General features: G+C 38.0%; 1 long non-coding RNA gene across 1 annotated transcript in view; it reads left to right on the forward strand.

The window, feature by feature from the left end:
* LOC140634732 (uncharacterized) overlaps positions 1–16,944 on the forward strand; it is an 85,912-nt gene that overhangs the window by 12,952 nt on the left and 56,016 nt on the right. The window contains exon 2 of the long non-coding RNA XR_012032118.1: positions 7,530–7,642. This is a non-coding gene — a long non-coding RNA (uncharacterized lncRNA). The remainder of the gene's footprint in view (positions 1–7,529; positions 7,643–16,944) is intronic.

Below are 16,944 nucleotides of genomic sequence, written 5' to 3' on the forward strand. Positions count from 1 at the left end.
TCCTACTCTCCTGCCTCCCTGACTTACTAGAAAATGAAGGATCCTTTTCTTGTACTTTCTGAATCATGTATTTCTTTTGTCTTTGAGCAGTATCCTTTCCATACTGCAGGTGATCTCTGTAAGCGTTGGGTCTTAATTTTAGTGAATAAAAGAATTTGGAAAAATTCTCTCTCAGGACCATAATAACATTTCTATTTTGTATATTAGAAGCTATTTATTTGTTTATTTTTTTCTCTTTGCATTTCTTTTGTAAAATATCCTTGTATTTCTCTAGACAAATGGACTCCTTGGGTTGACCTACTCCAAAGAGTCAAAAGAAAGAAGCAGATATTTTTCAAAATATAATTTGCTGCATTTCTGATGAATATAATTACATTGGTGTAGGTTAAAATGACTCAGAAAACCTGAGGTTGGCTACATGTTGCGTACCTGGAGAATGTCTTGGACTGTGGGGTTCTGCTTACTGAAACAGGATTTGGGGAGGATATTTTCCTCTTAAACATTAGCTATGTGAAATAGAGACATTTCTTTTTTTATTATTATTATTTTTATTTATGAGAGAGAGAGAGAGAGAGAGAGAGAGAGGCAGAGACACAGGTAGAGGGAGAAGTAGGCTCCATGCAAAGAGCCTGACGTGGGACTCGATCCCGGGACTCTGGGATCATGCCCCGGGATGAAGGCGGCGCTAAACCACTGAGCCACCTGGGCTGCCCCAATAGAGACATTTCTTAACATTTCATTTGTAAGATCAAGTTGCTAAGACAATGAAGTGGGAAGTTTATAAAGCATTATAAGAGCTTCATGAATTGTTACCATCACTGTTCCTAATACTATGCTTATTAATGTTGTATTCAGAAGGAGTCCATTTCTTTGATTTGAAACATTTGAAATCATAGAGATCCAGTTTTGCTGATTTAGGGTGTTCCCTTTCCAAGTACTCTAGAATTCAACAGAAACATCTTTGGAATGGCAGGTAAAAAGGTGCAGGGAGAAGCCAACACACTAAGGATTGTTAAAAATAATCAAGGAGAGTGTTGATGAACAAGTGAATGACCTGGCTAAAGATGCCACCTTGAAAAAAGGTGCACAAACCTTGTCAACTTTGCTGTTTTTACTGTTTGTTCCTGAATTGGTGACTCTTTTGGTTAGATGGGCTTAAAAGAACTTCTATAAGTACGAGAAATCTTTTTTAAACTCTCAGCTAATTTCATGGGATGAATAAAATGTCTAATTTGATATTTTCAATTTAAAATATTTTGAGGAGATTGAATATGCCGGAATCTCAAGAAAGATTATGTTGGGGTTATGGGATTTTGAGTGATTTTTTAAATGCTTTTGTAACCCCCAGAAGTCTCTCAAATTATTTTTATGACATCCATTACTTTTCTTATCAGAAAAAATGATAAAGATTCACATTCTAATAACCACCTTCGATTTGGTCCTCAGTAGACATGTTTCCTATTTTACCATTTCATTTGAGCTCAGTATACATTTTTAAAATATAATTTGAAATGGCTCAATTTAAACTAAATTGCTAACTTTGTGGCAATATAGTGTTGCTAAAGATTAGTTTGGGAACAAGGATCTGTGTGGGTTCCTGCATTTCATCAACTTCTTGGTCTGAAACAGACTCTTATAGGGATGCTGCATTGAGGTTTGAATGAAGACTTAAAGATTGTGTATATATTTTTATGTTGTCTGCCTTTTATATATATAAGCATTTATACATGTACAAGACATCAATATATAAGTTAAAATAAAAAGACGCTTTGAAAAGTTAAGTAAGTCCTCATCTGTACAATAAGGAGAGGGTCTTTGAGGTCTCTTTTGGCTGCCGAATTCTTTTTTTGTATTTCAACCCAGAATCTACCTGTGGGAAGTTGAGGAAAAGCTGCTATTCTCAAGGCTGGCCATATGGGGGTGCAATGACTCCTCATAGAAAAGATACTCAGCCTGAAAGGAAAATGATTACACTCCAGAGTTGAGTTATTCTAGGAAGACGCCTGGCCAGTTAATTATGCTTCTGGTTCCTGGCAAGAGCAAAAACGTCATAATTTTCCATAATTTAGACAAAGATGTGTTTTGAACTGTGACAAAGGCAGTGCCAGTGCATGTGACTTTATTTCTCTTCTAGTCTTGTGACTGAAAAAGGTATTTGAGTATTGAACTCTGTATTTGTAGATGGCCTTCTTTTGTTCTCTTTAAAGCCATGAATTAAATAACAGCACTAGGAGCACCTGGGTGGCTCAGTGGGTTAAGCATCTGCCTTTGGCTCAGGTCATAGTTCCAGGGACTTGGGATTGAACCCTGACCAGCTCCCTGTTCAGTGGGAGTCTATTTCTCCCTCTCCCCTGCTTGTGCTCTTTTTCTTTCTCAAATAAATAAATAAAATCTTTAAGAAAAATAAAAGAAATAGCAACACTAGTTTACTGTGTGCCTCTGTAATCACTTTTCCTTGAGCCCTAGTTAGCTGTCTCTTGGTCCTCCATCCTATCTACATGTGCCCTAATCCTTTTCCTTTCTCTCTCAGCTAAGTTACATCTCACGACTCCATTTCATCCACTCTTTAACTCATCACGGTTTGGAGTCCACACTCATTTCTAGGTCACTGGTGAACTTCATATTGCCAAACCCAAGATGCTTTCTCAGTCTTTATCTTACATGCCATCTTAAAACTCTTTGTCCTTTACTTCCTTGACTCCAAATAGTCCTGGCAGTCCTTCTCCTTAACTATTCCTCTCAGGTCTTTATGGACTGTTCCTTTGCTGTGTATCCATTAACCGCTGGTGACCCTCTATGTTCTAAAGTCTTCACTTCTCTCTTTACATGCTTTGCTTGAGGGATCTCATGCCTATCTATCATCATTTTATCTTGTAGTGGAATGATGATGAATGCTAAATTTTTATTTTTATCTTTGACCTCATATGGGATCTTCGGTTTTCATATATTCTACAGGAATCACAGACTCATAATATCCAAAACTGTCCTCATTGTCACTCTGCTCACCATCTCCAGTCCTCACCACCAATGCCCCCCAATGTACTATGGCTCCTTGATTTCTAGCTTAATTACTGTCACCACTATCTAGTTGCCTAAAGAAAGACTTAGGAATCAGGTGAATCTTCTCAGTTCCCTGAATCTTCTGCATTTAGGAAATCAACAGGATCTAATAGTTTTAGCCCTTAAATATATTTTCCAATCTGTGCCTTCAGCCCCATCCCTAATACCAGCATCTTCTTAGAGTCATTTATCCTGTCTTTCTTGGAGCCTTTCGGTATGTAGTCTCCTGTCTTCTGTCTTGCTTTCTTTAAATCTGGTCTCTACAAAGTAAAGAAAATTTGATAAAACTGAATCATTTAACTTTCTTATTTAAATATTTTTTAGTGCTCCTCATCACTTAGATCAGAGTGTGAAGTTCTTAATGTAGTGTACAAGCCCTTACCCAGGTGGCTCACTGTCTCTGGTTGCTCCCTGTCTTTATCTCTCACCAGTTCCTGGTCACAACATTATAACCTAATGTTACTGCTTCTAGCTCCTCATTCCCCTCCTGTTGATTATGTCTCTGGCTATATTTATTTTGTTCTCTTTCTCTCAAACTCCCTTCCTATCTTTCTTTGTCTTAATAGCTCTTGCTTATTATCCTGTTCTTGTCACAGGATATCTCTTCTGGGAAGCTTTCCCTAAATCCCTAGTTGGATAGTTGGATTAAAAGCTTATTTTTCTCACTCTCACAGCACTGTTTACCTCCAACTTAGAACTTCACATATTTGATTGAAATGATTTATGTACCTGTCCCTTCCAGTGGGCACTAGCTTTTTGAGAGGAGGAATCACATCTATTCATTTTTTCTCACCCTCAGCTCCTGGCTTAGAGCTTTGTGCAAAATGAGTGTTCAATAAATTGTTGTTGAACAGAAATTGAGATTTTTGAGGCTCAGAGTCCTTGAGGGTACTCTGTGAAGTCTACTTCAATTCTAAGAAAACTAAACTATGGTTTTAGTAGGAGCCTTTAAGTTCCTGGAAGAGAGAAGATTTGAGTTGTGTTGTGAAGAGATGGGCGTATAGGGTTTGGACTGATTGAGAGAAGTGAGGGATATAATCAGAATTAATGAGCAAAGGTGAGAAGTCTTACATGGAGGACAATGCAAGAAACAACACTAAGCAAACATCGTGTTTCCAATGTGGAGTAGTGGGAAATGAATTAGGATATGTAGAATCAACTTATTGCAAACTTCTAATGAGGAGCTGGTGGATTTCAGGCTTATTTTTATAGGCAGAAGGAAATACTTGAGATTCTGTGAACAGAGAAATCACATATTCAGAGCCATACCGCAGGAAGAATAATCTGGCACAAGATATAAAACAAATTGAAGTGGGAACAGATGGGAATGAGTGAGGCCACTAGGAAATTATTATGGCAGCTCGATAGGTGCCAGATGATGAGCATTTGGACCAAAATGGCAGCAGTGTGGACAAAAGAGAGTTAAATTTTGAGCCATTTTAGAGGAAAAAATAATAGATTGATTGTATGTGGTGACACAGAGAGCAAAGATAATGACATTCTTAGATTAGTATATGGTGTTTCAGAAATGCAGAAAGTTAACAACAAAAAAGAGAAATGGAAAGGAAGGATGTTTTGTGGGGCAATAGGGGACTTTGCTGTGAAATCTTTGAATGTGAGATACCGAAACTTCACAATACTTCTATTTACTAGATGTGCTTAAGAACTACTATATGAATTTGAGTGAGTGAATGAACAAATGAAATCTTAATGAAGGGCACCTGGATGGCTCAGTGGTTGAGCATCCTTCTGGTCAGTACGTGACCCTGGGGTTCCAACAGGGAACAGGTTCCCCCTGACAAGGAACCTGCTTCTCCCTCTGCTTATGTCTCTGCCTCTCTTTTTTGCATTCTTTCATGAATAGATGAATAAAATCTTTAAAACAAATCTTAATGGAAGGCTTCATCAGGCATATGAAACCATACTACTATTGACTTATGGCGCAAACTGAGTTAGGGGCAGGAGTATAGATTAGGGAATTATGAGCTTAGAGTTGTGAAAATCACTGGGTTACATGAACTTCTTAAGGAAGAGGCGTGGGGAGAGAAAGGTAGAGGACCCAAGTGTAAGCCTTGGGAGACTTCTAGGTGTGAAGAGGCAATGAAAGCCAGTGGATGTGTAAGGTCAGCCAGATACAGACCTGTTTCTCTGACTATAACTGAGTTGCATGCCTTTCAAATAGACCAGAGTTGTCTGAACAAACCAGAAGGCAAATTTCCAATCATGAAAAATATTTTTTAAAACATATGGCATATAAGTAGCAAGAGTATATGAAAGCTTTTATTGTCAATCAGAGAAAAATGAATATTCCAGTAGGAAAATGGACAGGTGGAATAAGGAAATTTCTTAAACAAATAGAAAAATTTAAGAAACATGCAAGAGTGTTCAACTGCACTGGAAAGAAAAGATATATTGAAATAATATGATAGGACTTTGTTGCTTAGCAAATTGGAGTATTTTTAATAAAAAAACAATCCTCAGAGTTGGCAATGGTATGGGAAATAGGCACTTGGTAGAAAAATAAACTTACACAAACCTTCTGGATGATGATTTGGCATTCATATCTGACTCAGTGATTTGGTTCAGTGACTCCTTGAAACCTAAAAAATAATTGCTTGGCATAAAAATAAAATGTAAAAGTGTTCATTTCAGCTTTTCTTATTAGTTATATAAGGTATACCATTAAAACTCTTTCTAGCTGATCTTTTTTTAAGATTTATTTTATTTATTCATGAGAGATACAGAGAGAGAGGCAGAGGGAGAAGCAGGCTCGCTTTGGGGACCCTGATGCAGGACTCAATCCCAGGACCCCAGGATTATGCTATGACCTGAAGACAGGTGCTCAACCACTGACACATGCAGGCATCCATCTAGCTGATCTTAATAGTTATTAAATTATATACATTGAGATATTTTTAACACTTATCCCGAGTATGTTGAATTGCAGTTCTCCTAATTCTAACTTATTTCATATGTTATGCTCTTACACATTGTTTTTATTTATTTCTATTGATTCATTTATGGCATTTAGCTCTCTTCATTTACAGTTGCACTTCCTTATCTTCAAAATTCTCTACCAGCCTCAGGTTTACTGAGCCTCATTTTGATGTAGTAAACTACCTGGTGTCTCCTTGATGTATCATGAACATATCTTTACATTTCATCAGTCTTGCACTCTAGTTGATTGTACACAAGTCCATCTTTTTTTGTTTTTCAGAGAGAGTGTGTGTGAGAGCAAGTGGGTGGGGGAGGGTAGCAGGTGAGGGAGAGAGAGAATCTTATGGAGGCTCCATGCCCAGTGCAGAGCCTGACATGGGGCTTGATCTCATGACCTAGGCTAAATCAAGAGTCGGACACTGAACCAAGTGAGCCACCCAGGCACCCCACAAACCAATCATTTTTAAGTCTCTAGACTCCTAAATCTTTGAAAAAGCAAATAGTGGTTCAGAAATGCATAAGACATTTTAAACAGTCAGAAATGCACTCAAATTTGACAAACCTTTTTATACTTCAGATTAAGAATAGGTGACTTGTTTTATTTTACATGTTGTGCAAATTCTGAATCTAGTTTCTAAAAAAAAATAGCAAGAAAATACATACTTAGTAAGCTTGTACAATTTCTCATGAACAGCAAAAAAAGCCATCAACCACATGATTAATATTTATAAAGAAATTAGTTAACACTAACTGGTAACATTTTCATTTGCTGTGGTGGTCCATCCTGACCCTTGGGAAATTATTCCAATGCTTCCTATGTAATAATAATAAACATGATAGATAGATAGATAGATAGATAGATAGATAGATAGATAGATGGCAAATATTTGGAAACTTTGGGATATTTATAACTTATAAATACAAAATAAAATATTTTGCTTTCCTAACAAACATAGAATGCAGTTATTACTTATTGCCTGTTTGAACATTCTTTGTCTTTGTTATTGCCAAGAACCAGGAGGGAAATAGAAGCTCAATTATTAGTCACTAAACATATGAACTTGTTAAATGTCCAGGTTCAGTTTAAGTTTATTCTGAAGGCTCACTACTGCCCATTTTTACTGAATTGGTTTTCTCTTCTAGGCAATGACATTTACTCAGCATATTACTAAGTGCCTCTTAAAAATACTAAGCAACACAAACTTCATATTTTAGTACTGAAAATAATGGGAACATGTACTTTTTTACAAATCTCATTTGAAGTGTGACTCTAACTTAACAGAAATGTACTGTTTCTCAGAGGCATGCAGGGCAGAGAAAAGATTGTAAAGTACTCACTTAATGTCACAAGAATTTACTGAACAGTCCTGGCCATTTATAGCAGATGACTACAAAGGCTGTAGGAGACACCATAGAGAACTTTTTACAGGCCCATTCTGCCCTTCTTATCGCAATGAAGATAAAGATTTCCACTCCAGTTTATCATTTTTCTTATCTGTGAAATGACATGCTATTTCTGCTGTGCTTGGCAGGTGTATAATGCTGGTATTTCACCAAAGATTCAGGGTTGCAAATCCTTGAGTTTTGTGTGGCCACAGCCACTTCCTGGGATTGTCCCAAGAGAAATGTAACCATAGACATCCAGGTAAGGCAAAGCACATTCTCTGTCTCTGTAAAACTCTTGCTGAAACCCCCATCAGAGTGAGCTCTGTCCCCTACCACTGCCCTAGTTCTATCCAGTCTTGGCTTCTGTCCCATTCCAATCTCAAGACTGGGAGAAACAAATCCAAGGAGCTGTAAGGTAGAGAATGTCTTCTTAGGATCTAGCCTATCTGTATTTAACCTACAAGGCCCAGGGGAGTGTCCTCACCCACACAGGGGAGTCACCTACTGAGGCTTGGTCATTTAATCTCCTGGCTATATCAAGAGCTCTAGTTCTTGGTACTTCTATTAATGTTTTTGAAGTTGATTAAAATAGGATGGGTAGGGAAAGTAAACAAGAAAAGGCCAGTGTGTGGCAACTGTTGCAACAGGATACTGGCAGTATAGCACAGTGGTCAAGAAGGCAGGTTCTGGTGCCAGAATGCCTGGGTTAAAATTCTTTTCTGTCACTTTATCACTTACTCAAGTTTCTAAATGACTTTGTGCCAATGTTTTCTTATCTGTGAAATGGGGATGATAATACATGGCTTATGAGAGTTATATGACTTAATAGAGGCAAAGCACTTTTGAAATATACTAAATATTTAATAGACATTTGTTATCATTATCCCAACATATCATGTGGCCATACCCCACACAGTTGTGTTTTTAGGAAGTGGTCATCGATATTCAGAAAAACAAATTTTATTTGTGTAGTCATTGTGGACTTAGGTAGACTTGTTTGTCCTAACCACATTCATAATCGACTGATTTTGAAATTAGGCAGCCAGCATATTAAGTTATAATGGAAGGCATAATTGCCAGTGATCTAGAATGTTTTGGTCTGATTGTTTGGTCAAGTTATCTCCATGTAGAAAAATTACATGAAGGGGGCACCTGGGTGGCTCAGTGGTTGAGCATCTGCCTTTGGCTTAGGTCGTGAACCTGGGGTCCTGGGATCAAGTCCCACATCAGGCTCCCCATAGGGAGCCTGCTTCTCCCTCTGCCTATGTCTCTGCCTCTCTCTATGTGTCTCTCATGAATAAGTAAATATTAAAAAAAAAAAAAGAAAAATTACATGAGATGGGAAGTCAAATTATAATCAGTAGGTTAAATGGAAAACATAAAATTAGATTATGAGAATATTACGAGACACTCAACATCATGATCTAATGCACCCTATCTATATCTCTCAGAGCAAATATATAGATTGATAGATCTAAATGCCATCTTTTCAAACAGTATAGAGGACAAAGGGAGATCATTACTTGTTAGGCTTCTCTTTTTTAGACTCCAAGCAGTCTGTCTCCTTTTCCATTAATGGGTAATGGAAACACTGTGAATACACTAAAATGGTTAGGTTTTCTGATTAATTAGTTGCAGGCATAGTCTAGACTTTTAGTCTAGACTTTTCCTGTGTTTATATTCTATTTTTTCTGGTCCAGTTTGGAGGTTCCCAAATCTCAGGCACACAATTATAAATATTCTCCTAGAACGATGTTCTTAAGCTATGCGCATAGGAAGCACCTGGGCATCTTGTTGAAATACAAAGATTTCAGGGGGTCCCGCTGCTGCATTTCTAACAAGCTCCAGGTGATGTCAATGCTTTTGGCCTTTTTTTTTTTCTGGCTTTACTGTCAGAAAAATATAATCTCTAAGCTCTGGAAGTAGTATATAAAGTGAATAGAGGGATCCCTGGGTGGCGCAGCGGTTTGGTGCCTGCCTTTGGCCCAGGGCACGATCCTGGAGACCCGGGATCGAATCCCACATCAGGCTCCCGGTGCATGGAGCCTGCTTCTCCCTTTGCCTGTGTCTCTGCCTCTCTCTCTCTCTCTCTGTGACTATCATAAATAAAAAAAAAAAAAAAAAAAAAAAAAGTGAATAGAGGCAGTGATTTGCTGTTGTACACAGGGAACTTTCTTTTCTTCTGTGTACAGACAGCATTATGATTTCCCTGATCATTTCATATGGCTTTTATTAGAATGTTTGTTAGCATGCTTTGTAAGCTGTAAAGAGTTATATAAACTAAGTCATTACCTTTTAATAAATAAATCCTCCTATGTAGATTGTCCAAGGAAGAAGAAAATGTGCAGTAAAGCAATGTCTATAATTTATATCATCTGCCCACATGTTTTGATATGGGCTCTCATTAGAGTCCACTGTTGTTCTCTCTCTGTGGCATCTATTTTAGCACAGAGTGCCACTCCCAATGAGCACATATTTTTTTCTTGTTTCCAGTTTCTGTGCAGATGACTCCCTGTCCCTTTGAACAAACTGCCAAAGTGTATTTTTTTATATATGCAACAATTTCTGTTTTAAGTGAGGTTTCAAATGATCTGCACCATATGTGGTGAAAATCCGTTTTTCTCATTTGATGGAGTAATAAACAGATCATATCTGCTCTGTGTATACATTATTTTTAGACATTGTTGTTGAATTATCATCCTGATAACTACCATTTTTTGAATTCAAAACATGTCTTTGTACCATGAATTATTATATACTTTGAATACATGTATTTTTCCCTAATCATTGAAATAATTGAATTCTCGCTTCCCAGGTTAGGTCAGGTTCAACTATAGTAAAATCACTATAGTAAAATTACTCTCCAAATTTCAGTGGTTTAACAAAATAAACATTTGTTACCCAGTTATGGAAAAACCAATGCTGGTCAGGAAAGATTCTTCATCTTATGAGGCCATCATCTTGATTTGTGCCTAGGTCCTAATCTATAAAGGCGACTGAGTGATGATATGGAGACGTCAATGTTATTGAAAGTAAAGTTTATTGCTATTCATAGTTAGCCTGGAAATAAGAGGCATAGTGTACCAAGTAAGGCCATGTGGAGAAGTGCCACCCATTGTTGGTCAGGAGGCAGAAGCAGGAGCAAGGGGAAAGCATAGGCCCAGAGCCATTATTGTGTTTTCTGTGGGGAAGTAAGGCAGGGTAAGGGAAAGGCTAGTTTGAATAATACTGGTGTGTTCTGGTCTATAAGGATGGTATCTCTAGTTTTCGTGTGGTAACTGGCCCTGGATAATTTAGGGCAGGGAGCATACTAGATTAGTATGTGAGAGTTAGATAAAGAGGGTAGTTGGGGACATGAAGTTGGGATTGGTTGGGGGGTTTCTAATATAATTTTTGTGCAGTCAGGAAAGCTGAATTGCAGAGGGGTTGTAAACAACTGTGGCAATTAGTTTGTTCTGGATTAGTTTGATTAGTAGATGCAACATAGACAAATATGGAATCGAAGAAAACAACACATCTCAACACATGAGTTTACCATATCAGAAGGAGAGAGAGAAGTCCAAAGGGGATGTTTTTAAAGGTCAGATCTGCCTGTCCACAGTCCCAATTCTAATGGCTCCAAGCCCCTTGCTTGGAAGGCTGAGGATGTAGTCTTTACATTAATTAAGAAGAGGAGAATAAGATAGGATTTGGATATATATATATATATATATATATATATATATATTTCTGGTGGATTGTGGTTTATCCAAAGTAATCATCTTATAAATAAGAAAACCAGGGCTTGAACTCAGGGCTTCCAAAGTCATTTTGCTCTGTATCACATGATGTCTGAATTGAATATAATAATCCTGGCCATGAGAGAATAGGCGAGTGGATCATATTTTACATGATGACAACTGAGAGGATACTAAATTATAATTATTGTGAAAGCCATAACATAGTTGAACTAAGAATTTAGGAACCAGCTGAGTCTTATTCTACCATTCAGAGCATTTACTGCAAAGGAAAGTGCCTGACTTTTCAGTTGTATTATCAAATTTTGAAGATCGACAGCCAGGGGGATTAAATCAGCCTGGTAAATAATAGCAAAGGCCTTTAATTTTTCTCTGAAGAGAAACACATAAAGAGCAAATCTTAGGGATCCCTGGGTGGCACAGCGGTTTGGCGCCTGCCTTTGGCCCAGAGCGCGATCCTGGAGACCCGGGATCGAATCCCACATCGGGCTCCGGGTGCATGGAGCCTGCTTCTCCCTCTGCCTGTGTCTCTGCCTCTCTCTCTCTCTCTCTCTCCCTCTCTCTGTGACTATCATAAATAAATAAAAATTAAAAAAAAGAGCAAATCTTATCACTAGCAGGTACTTTCGGGTGAAGTATATTGCTGAGAGTCTAGCCTACCATCCTCAAGTTTCCCACACCACATTCTTGCCAGTGCTACCTTGATAACACAACTAGAGAGTCATCTGCAATGCTGTCGATGGTGAGGTCAGGAAGGGTACAGTCCAACACATTGTGCAAAAAGTCCCAGTTTTCACCACAGTGAGTTCCTGGAAACTATGTCAAAAGGCAGACATAAAGCATATGAAGTGGATTACATTTTGTCAAATAAACAATGCTGCACATCAGGTGAAGGTTGTCCTACTGATCAAGCACTAAATATTATTTAAGTTCACACATATGATTAGATGATTTTTGAAAACAGGGATATATGAATTTTTTTAAAGATTTTATTTATTTATTCATGAGAGACACACACAGAGAGAGAGAGAGAGAGAGGCAGAGACACAGGCAGAGGGAGAAGCAGGCTCCATGCAGGAAGCCCGACGCGGTACTCGATCCCGGGTCTCCAGGATCAGGCCCAGGCTGAAGGCAGGCGTCAAACCACTTTGAACTTTTCACGATATGCAGTCCTTTTGAGCCACCTGGGCTGCCCTACATGAATTTTTAGAAATTAAAAATAGTAATATCGCATTCTAGATTTTATAAAATGAACCCAAATTAGAGGTCCCATTGAAACTGAAGAGGATAGCAATAGAGTATAAAGTGTGCCTGTAACACATAAATTACATTTCTACGGTTTTGTTAAATTTGATCCAAACACTGCTAGTTTTAACAATTAGTAATTTTATACCAACTTTATAATGTGAAGTTTTATTGAAATTATCTAGGGGACTCAAGTCTCTTTAAGAAGCTAAGGAAATAGGAGGTGCAATTTTACATATACACATTTTGCCTTTTATGAATATTAAGTATACATTTTCAGAATCATTCCATGAGTTTACTGAGTCAAAGAGGTGTACTAGGGAAATGTGGGGCAGTCTACAATAGGCAAGTGGCAAAGATTGACCCAGTACTTAGATCCAGTCCAACAAATACTGACAAATTTCTCCCTTAGGTTTGGCAACAGTTTATTTCAGACAGATCTTATTTCAATTAGTATGTCCCATTTCCCAAATAAATCATAACAAATGTTCTGCTAACTCAAATATTTCCACATTAAAATTTAATTTACTAATGACCCAGCTGTTCCACTCCTATTTATGCAAGAGAAATGAGAACTTACATTTTTGCAAAAATGTGTTCATTATTGTTCATGTTAGCATTGTTAATAATAGTTACCACGTAGAAATAACTCAAACGTCCACCAGCTGATGAATGGATAACTACATGTGGTGTATCCATACAATGGAATGTTATTTGACCATAAAAAGGAATTAAGTTCTGATGTATGCTCATGAGCAAACTTTGGAGACATTATGCTAAATGAAAGAAACCAGACACAAAGGACTGCATATCGTGAAAAGTTCAGAATGGGGAAACCGATAGAAACAGAAAGTAGATTAGTGGTTGCCAAAGGCCGGGGACTGGTGTGGAAATAGAGGTGGAGGGATGTGGAGTTACTTTTTGGGGTGATGAAAATGTTATAAAATTTATTGGAGTGATGGGTGGACAAATGGTGAGTTACTGAATTGTACACTTTAATGAGTGAATTGTATGGTTTGCACATTCTATCTTAGTAAAAACAACAACAAAACACTATCTGTTGGATAATTCACCACTCCAAGAAGTGGTACAAAAATCCCTTTTCAGATGCCTGGGTGGCTGAGTGATTGGGCAGATCTGCTTTAGGCTCACGGTATGATCCTGGGGTTCCAGGACTGAGTCCCACATCAGGCTCCCAGCATGGAGCCTGCTTCTCCCTCGGCCTGTGTCTCTGCCTCTCTCTATGTCTCTCATGAATAAATAAATAAATATTTTTTAAAAAATCCTTTTAAATAGTATGTGTTCTGATTTCAGGATAAAAAATACAGCTTTTGTAACAACATTCCTGGCACTCTGGTGTGGGGGAAGCAAAATAAATGATTAGTCCCAACTGACACAGAGCTTAAAATATTGTTGAGGCAGTAAGTCTCATATCAAGAAACAGAGAAATCCTGCTAGTTATCATCTTTATGACTTGGGGGAGGGGCTATTTTTATTAGGTCAGAATTGTTTCTCTTCAATGTGATGTGCTTTTTGATTTCCAGACAGTTATAAGTGCATGCTACATTCTGGATATGATGCTTATGAAGGAGAACTACTGTTTAATCTTCATTCTTTTCTCAAAATGCCACGATCCAGAAGGATAAAGGTTAAGAATGCTGAGACAACCACCTTGCTGAAAAGGGATCTATATGTAAAGAGGCTCTGGAGACCTTGATACAGTTGAGCATGACTGTTCATTGGCTCTATTGTCCTGAGCAAGACATTTATCTTTAAACTACAGTTTGCTTCTTCTGCAAAATGAGGAGGCTAGATTCTCTCAGGTTCTTTCCAACTCTCTATCCTAGTTACGTAGTAGCGGATGTTGATTTGGGTCATTTTAGAAAGCATTTTCCCCTTTGTGCTGCTTTTAAGGAAAGAAAATGAATACATTTTGAAAGAGAAACTCATTATATAGTTTGTTTCATAAATAAGGTACACTTACCAGGGTGATATGAAACTCTAAAGTTTTATGGTCTAAGAGTTATTACCTCACCTTTTATATATGTGAGTACATCACACATGTAGCTGAAAAGTGCAATTTCTCTCTACTCCTAGGAGGTGTTAGGATTGTATCCTTTGCCTAATGAACTACATTTATTTACAATTTTAGGAAGAAGAACATTAATAATGAAACTTAAATAATCACCCATAATGTTACTGGTTTCCATTTGCCCAATTATTGAAGACTCATTTATCTCTTGCTATCTGTTGGCATTTGATCAAAAACTCAAAAATGAGTCATGGCTTCGTGAGTCTTACTCTCTCTCTGTACCCTTTACCTTTATGACTGTGAGTGAGAGAGAAGGTGGGTCATACCCAAACCCACTCATAGCCAGTAACGGAGGAAATGAAGGGAACTCTACAAAGCCCAAGGCAAGAATAGGTGTTTGTTGTGGTGACAAGCTTGGAAAATGAAAGTTTGATGTTATTTTCTATTTTTCTATGATAATTATTTTGATCCTTTTGTTACACTCTTTAAAGGACGAATAGCATGAAATAGAATTTTGTATGATACACACTCTCTGAGATAATGAATATTCCAGATGCTCTTGTGAATGTTGAATTCTGGAGCCATTGAGCAAAAACATTATTATGGGTTAAATGTTTGTGTCCCTCAAATTTAGTATGGTGAAGTTATAAACCCCAATGCGATGGCATTTGAAAGTGAGCCCTTGAGAAATAATTAGGTTTAGGTAAGGATGGAATTGGTGCCCTTTTATTTTTTAAGAAAATGTCTTTTTTTTATTGTGGTAAGAACACTTAACATAAGGTCTACCCTCTTAAATTCTTGAGCTAACAGTTCATTATTGTTAACTATAGTCATAGTTTTGCACAGCAGAGCTCTAGGACTTTCATCCTGTAGAACTGAAACTTTATATCTGTTGAACAGCAATTCCCCATTTCTCTCCCCCGTCAGCACCTGACAACCACCATTCTACTCTGTTTCTGTGAGACTGGCTGTTTTTAGATGCTGCATGTATGTGGATTCAGGCAGTATTTCTTTTATGATTGACATATTTCATGTAGCACAATGTCCTCCTGGTTCATCCATGTTGTTGCATATGGCAACATTTCCTTCTTTTTCAAAGGGTAATATTCAACTGTATGTATACACCACACTTTCTTTCTTCATTCGTTCATGTACTTTATTATTTTTTTTAATTTTCAAGTAATTTTCCCACATAGAGCAAGAAACTGGGTTTTTTATTCCTTCCCCCACACCCCACAATGGTGAACACAGCATGCTGCACATGATTGTTACTAGATGTTTATTCACAGTTTTACTCTGTAAAGCATAGTTAGGAAAGGTATTAATTATTCCTACTTAATCAGTTTTGAAATTAAGGCAGAGACCTATCTGGGTTTACCAACCATCTGCTTCTAGTCTTAGCTGAAGACTGGAGAGGATAGTACCCTAATCTCAAAGAATTATTCTGTCAAATTAAAGATAGCCACAAGTTCTTTGTTACCTTTCCCATCAAGAACTGGCATTTAGGGCCCCTGGGTAGCTCAGAGGCTGAGCATCTGCCTTCAACTCAGGTTGTGATCCCAGAGTCCTGGAATCGAGTCCTGCATCAGGCTCCCAGCAGGAGGCCTGCTTCTCCTTCTGCCTATGTGTCTGCCTCTCTGTGTCTCTCATGAACAAATAAATAAAATCTTAAATAAAAAAAAAAAAAGAACGGGCATTTATTTCTCCTCCTCTTGAATCTTGGCTGGGCTATGACTGCTTTGATCAGTGGAGTAAACTGGAAGTCTGCTCTAACCTAGCTTTTAAGACTAGCACCCTCTTCCTTGGTTTCTTGGAGCCCTGAACTTTCACGTAGAAAGTTCAAATACCCAGAGTGTCTGGGTGGTTCAGTCAGTTACGTGGCTGCTTTGGCTCAGGTCATGATCTCAGGACCATAGGATTGAGCCCGGTGTCAGGCTCCCTGCTCAGCCAGGAGTCTGCTTCTCCCTTTGCCTCTGCTCCTCCCCCACCTATGCTCGGTCTTTCTCTCTCTCTCTCTCTCTCTTTCTCTCTCTCTCTCTCTCTCTCTCAAATAAATACAATGAAAGAAAGAAAAAGAAAGAGGAAAAAAAAAGAAGGGAAGTTAGTTCAACCACCTTGTGGAGACACTACATAAAGGCAGAGCCCAGCCTTCCAGCCATCACTGCCGAGGCACCCAGCATGTGAGTCTCTTAGCTCCTCTGACAACAGGTTCACCAGTTGAGTGACTACCAATCTTCGGTATATGCGAGGTCCAGCTGAGCTCTGTCCGATCTCTTGACCTACATCATTGTGAAATATAACTAAATATATTTTCTTCTAAGCCACAAGTTTGGAGATAGTTAATTATTATCCAATAGATTCCTGAGTAGTTGTTACAAGAAGTCATTGAGTTTACACATAAAAAGTATGTAAAGCAGGGCCAGATTAGTAAAGGTTAGTCCCTCATCCCTCTCTCTCACCTTCTTCTTCTTCCTATTATTTTCTATAGCTTCTAAATAACTCAGTGACTGAGCAAGTCTTAAAACTTCATTATTTTTTTAAAGATTT

The sequence above is a fragment of the Canis lupus genome, chromosome 6, assembly GCF_048164855.1.
Source record: "Canis lupus baileyi chromosome 6, mCanLup2.hap1, whole genome shotgun sequence".
Classification (NCBI taxonomy): domain Eukaryota; kingdom Metazoa; phylum Chordata; class Mammalia; order Carnivora; family Canidae; genus Canis; species Canis lupus.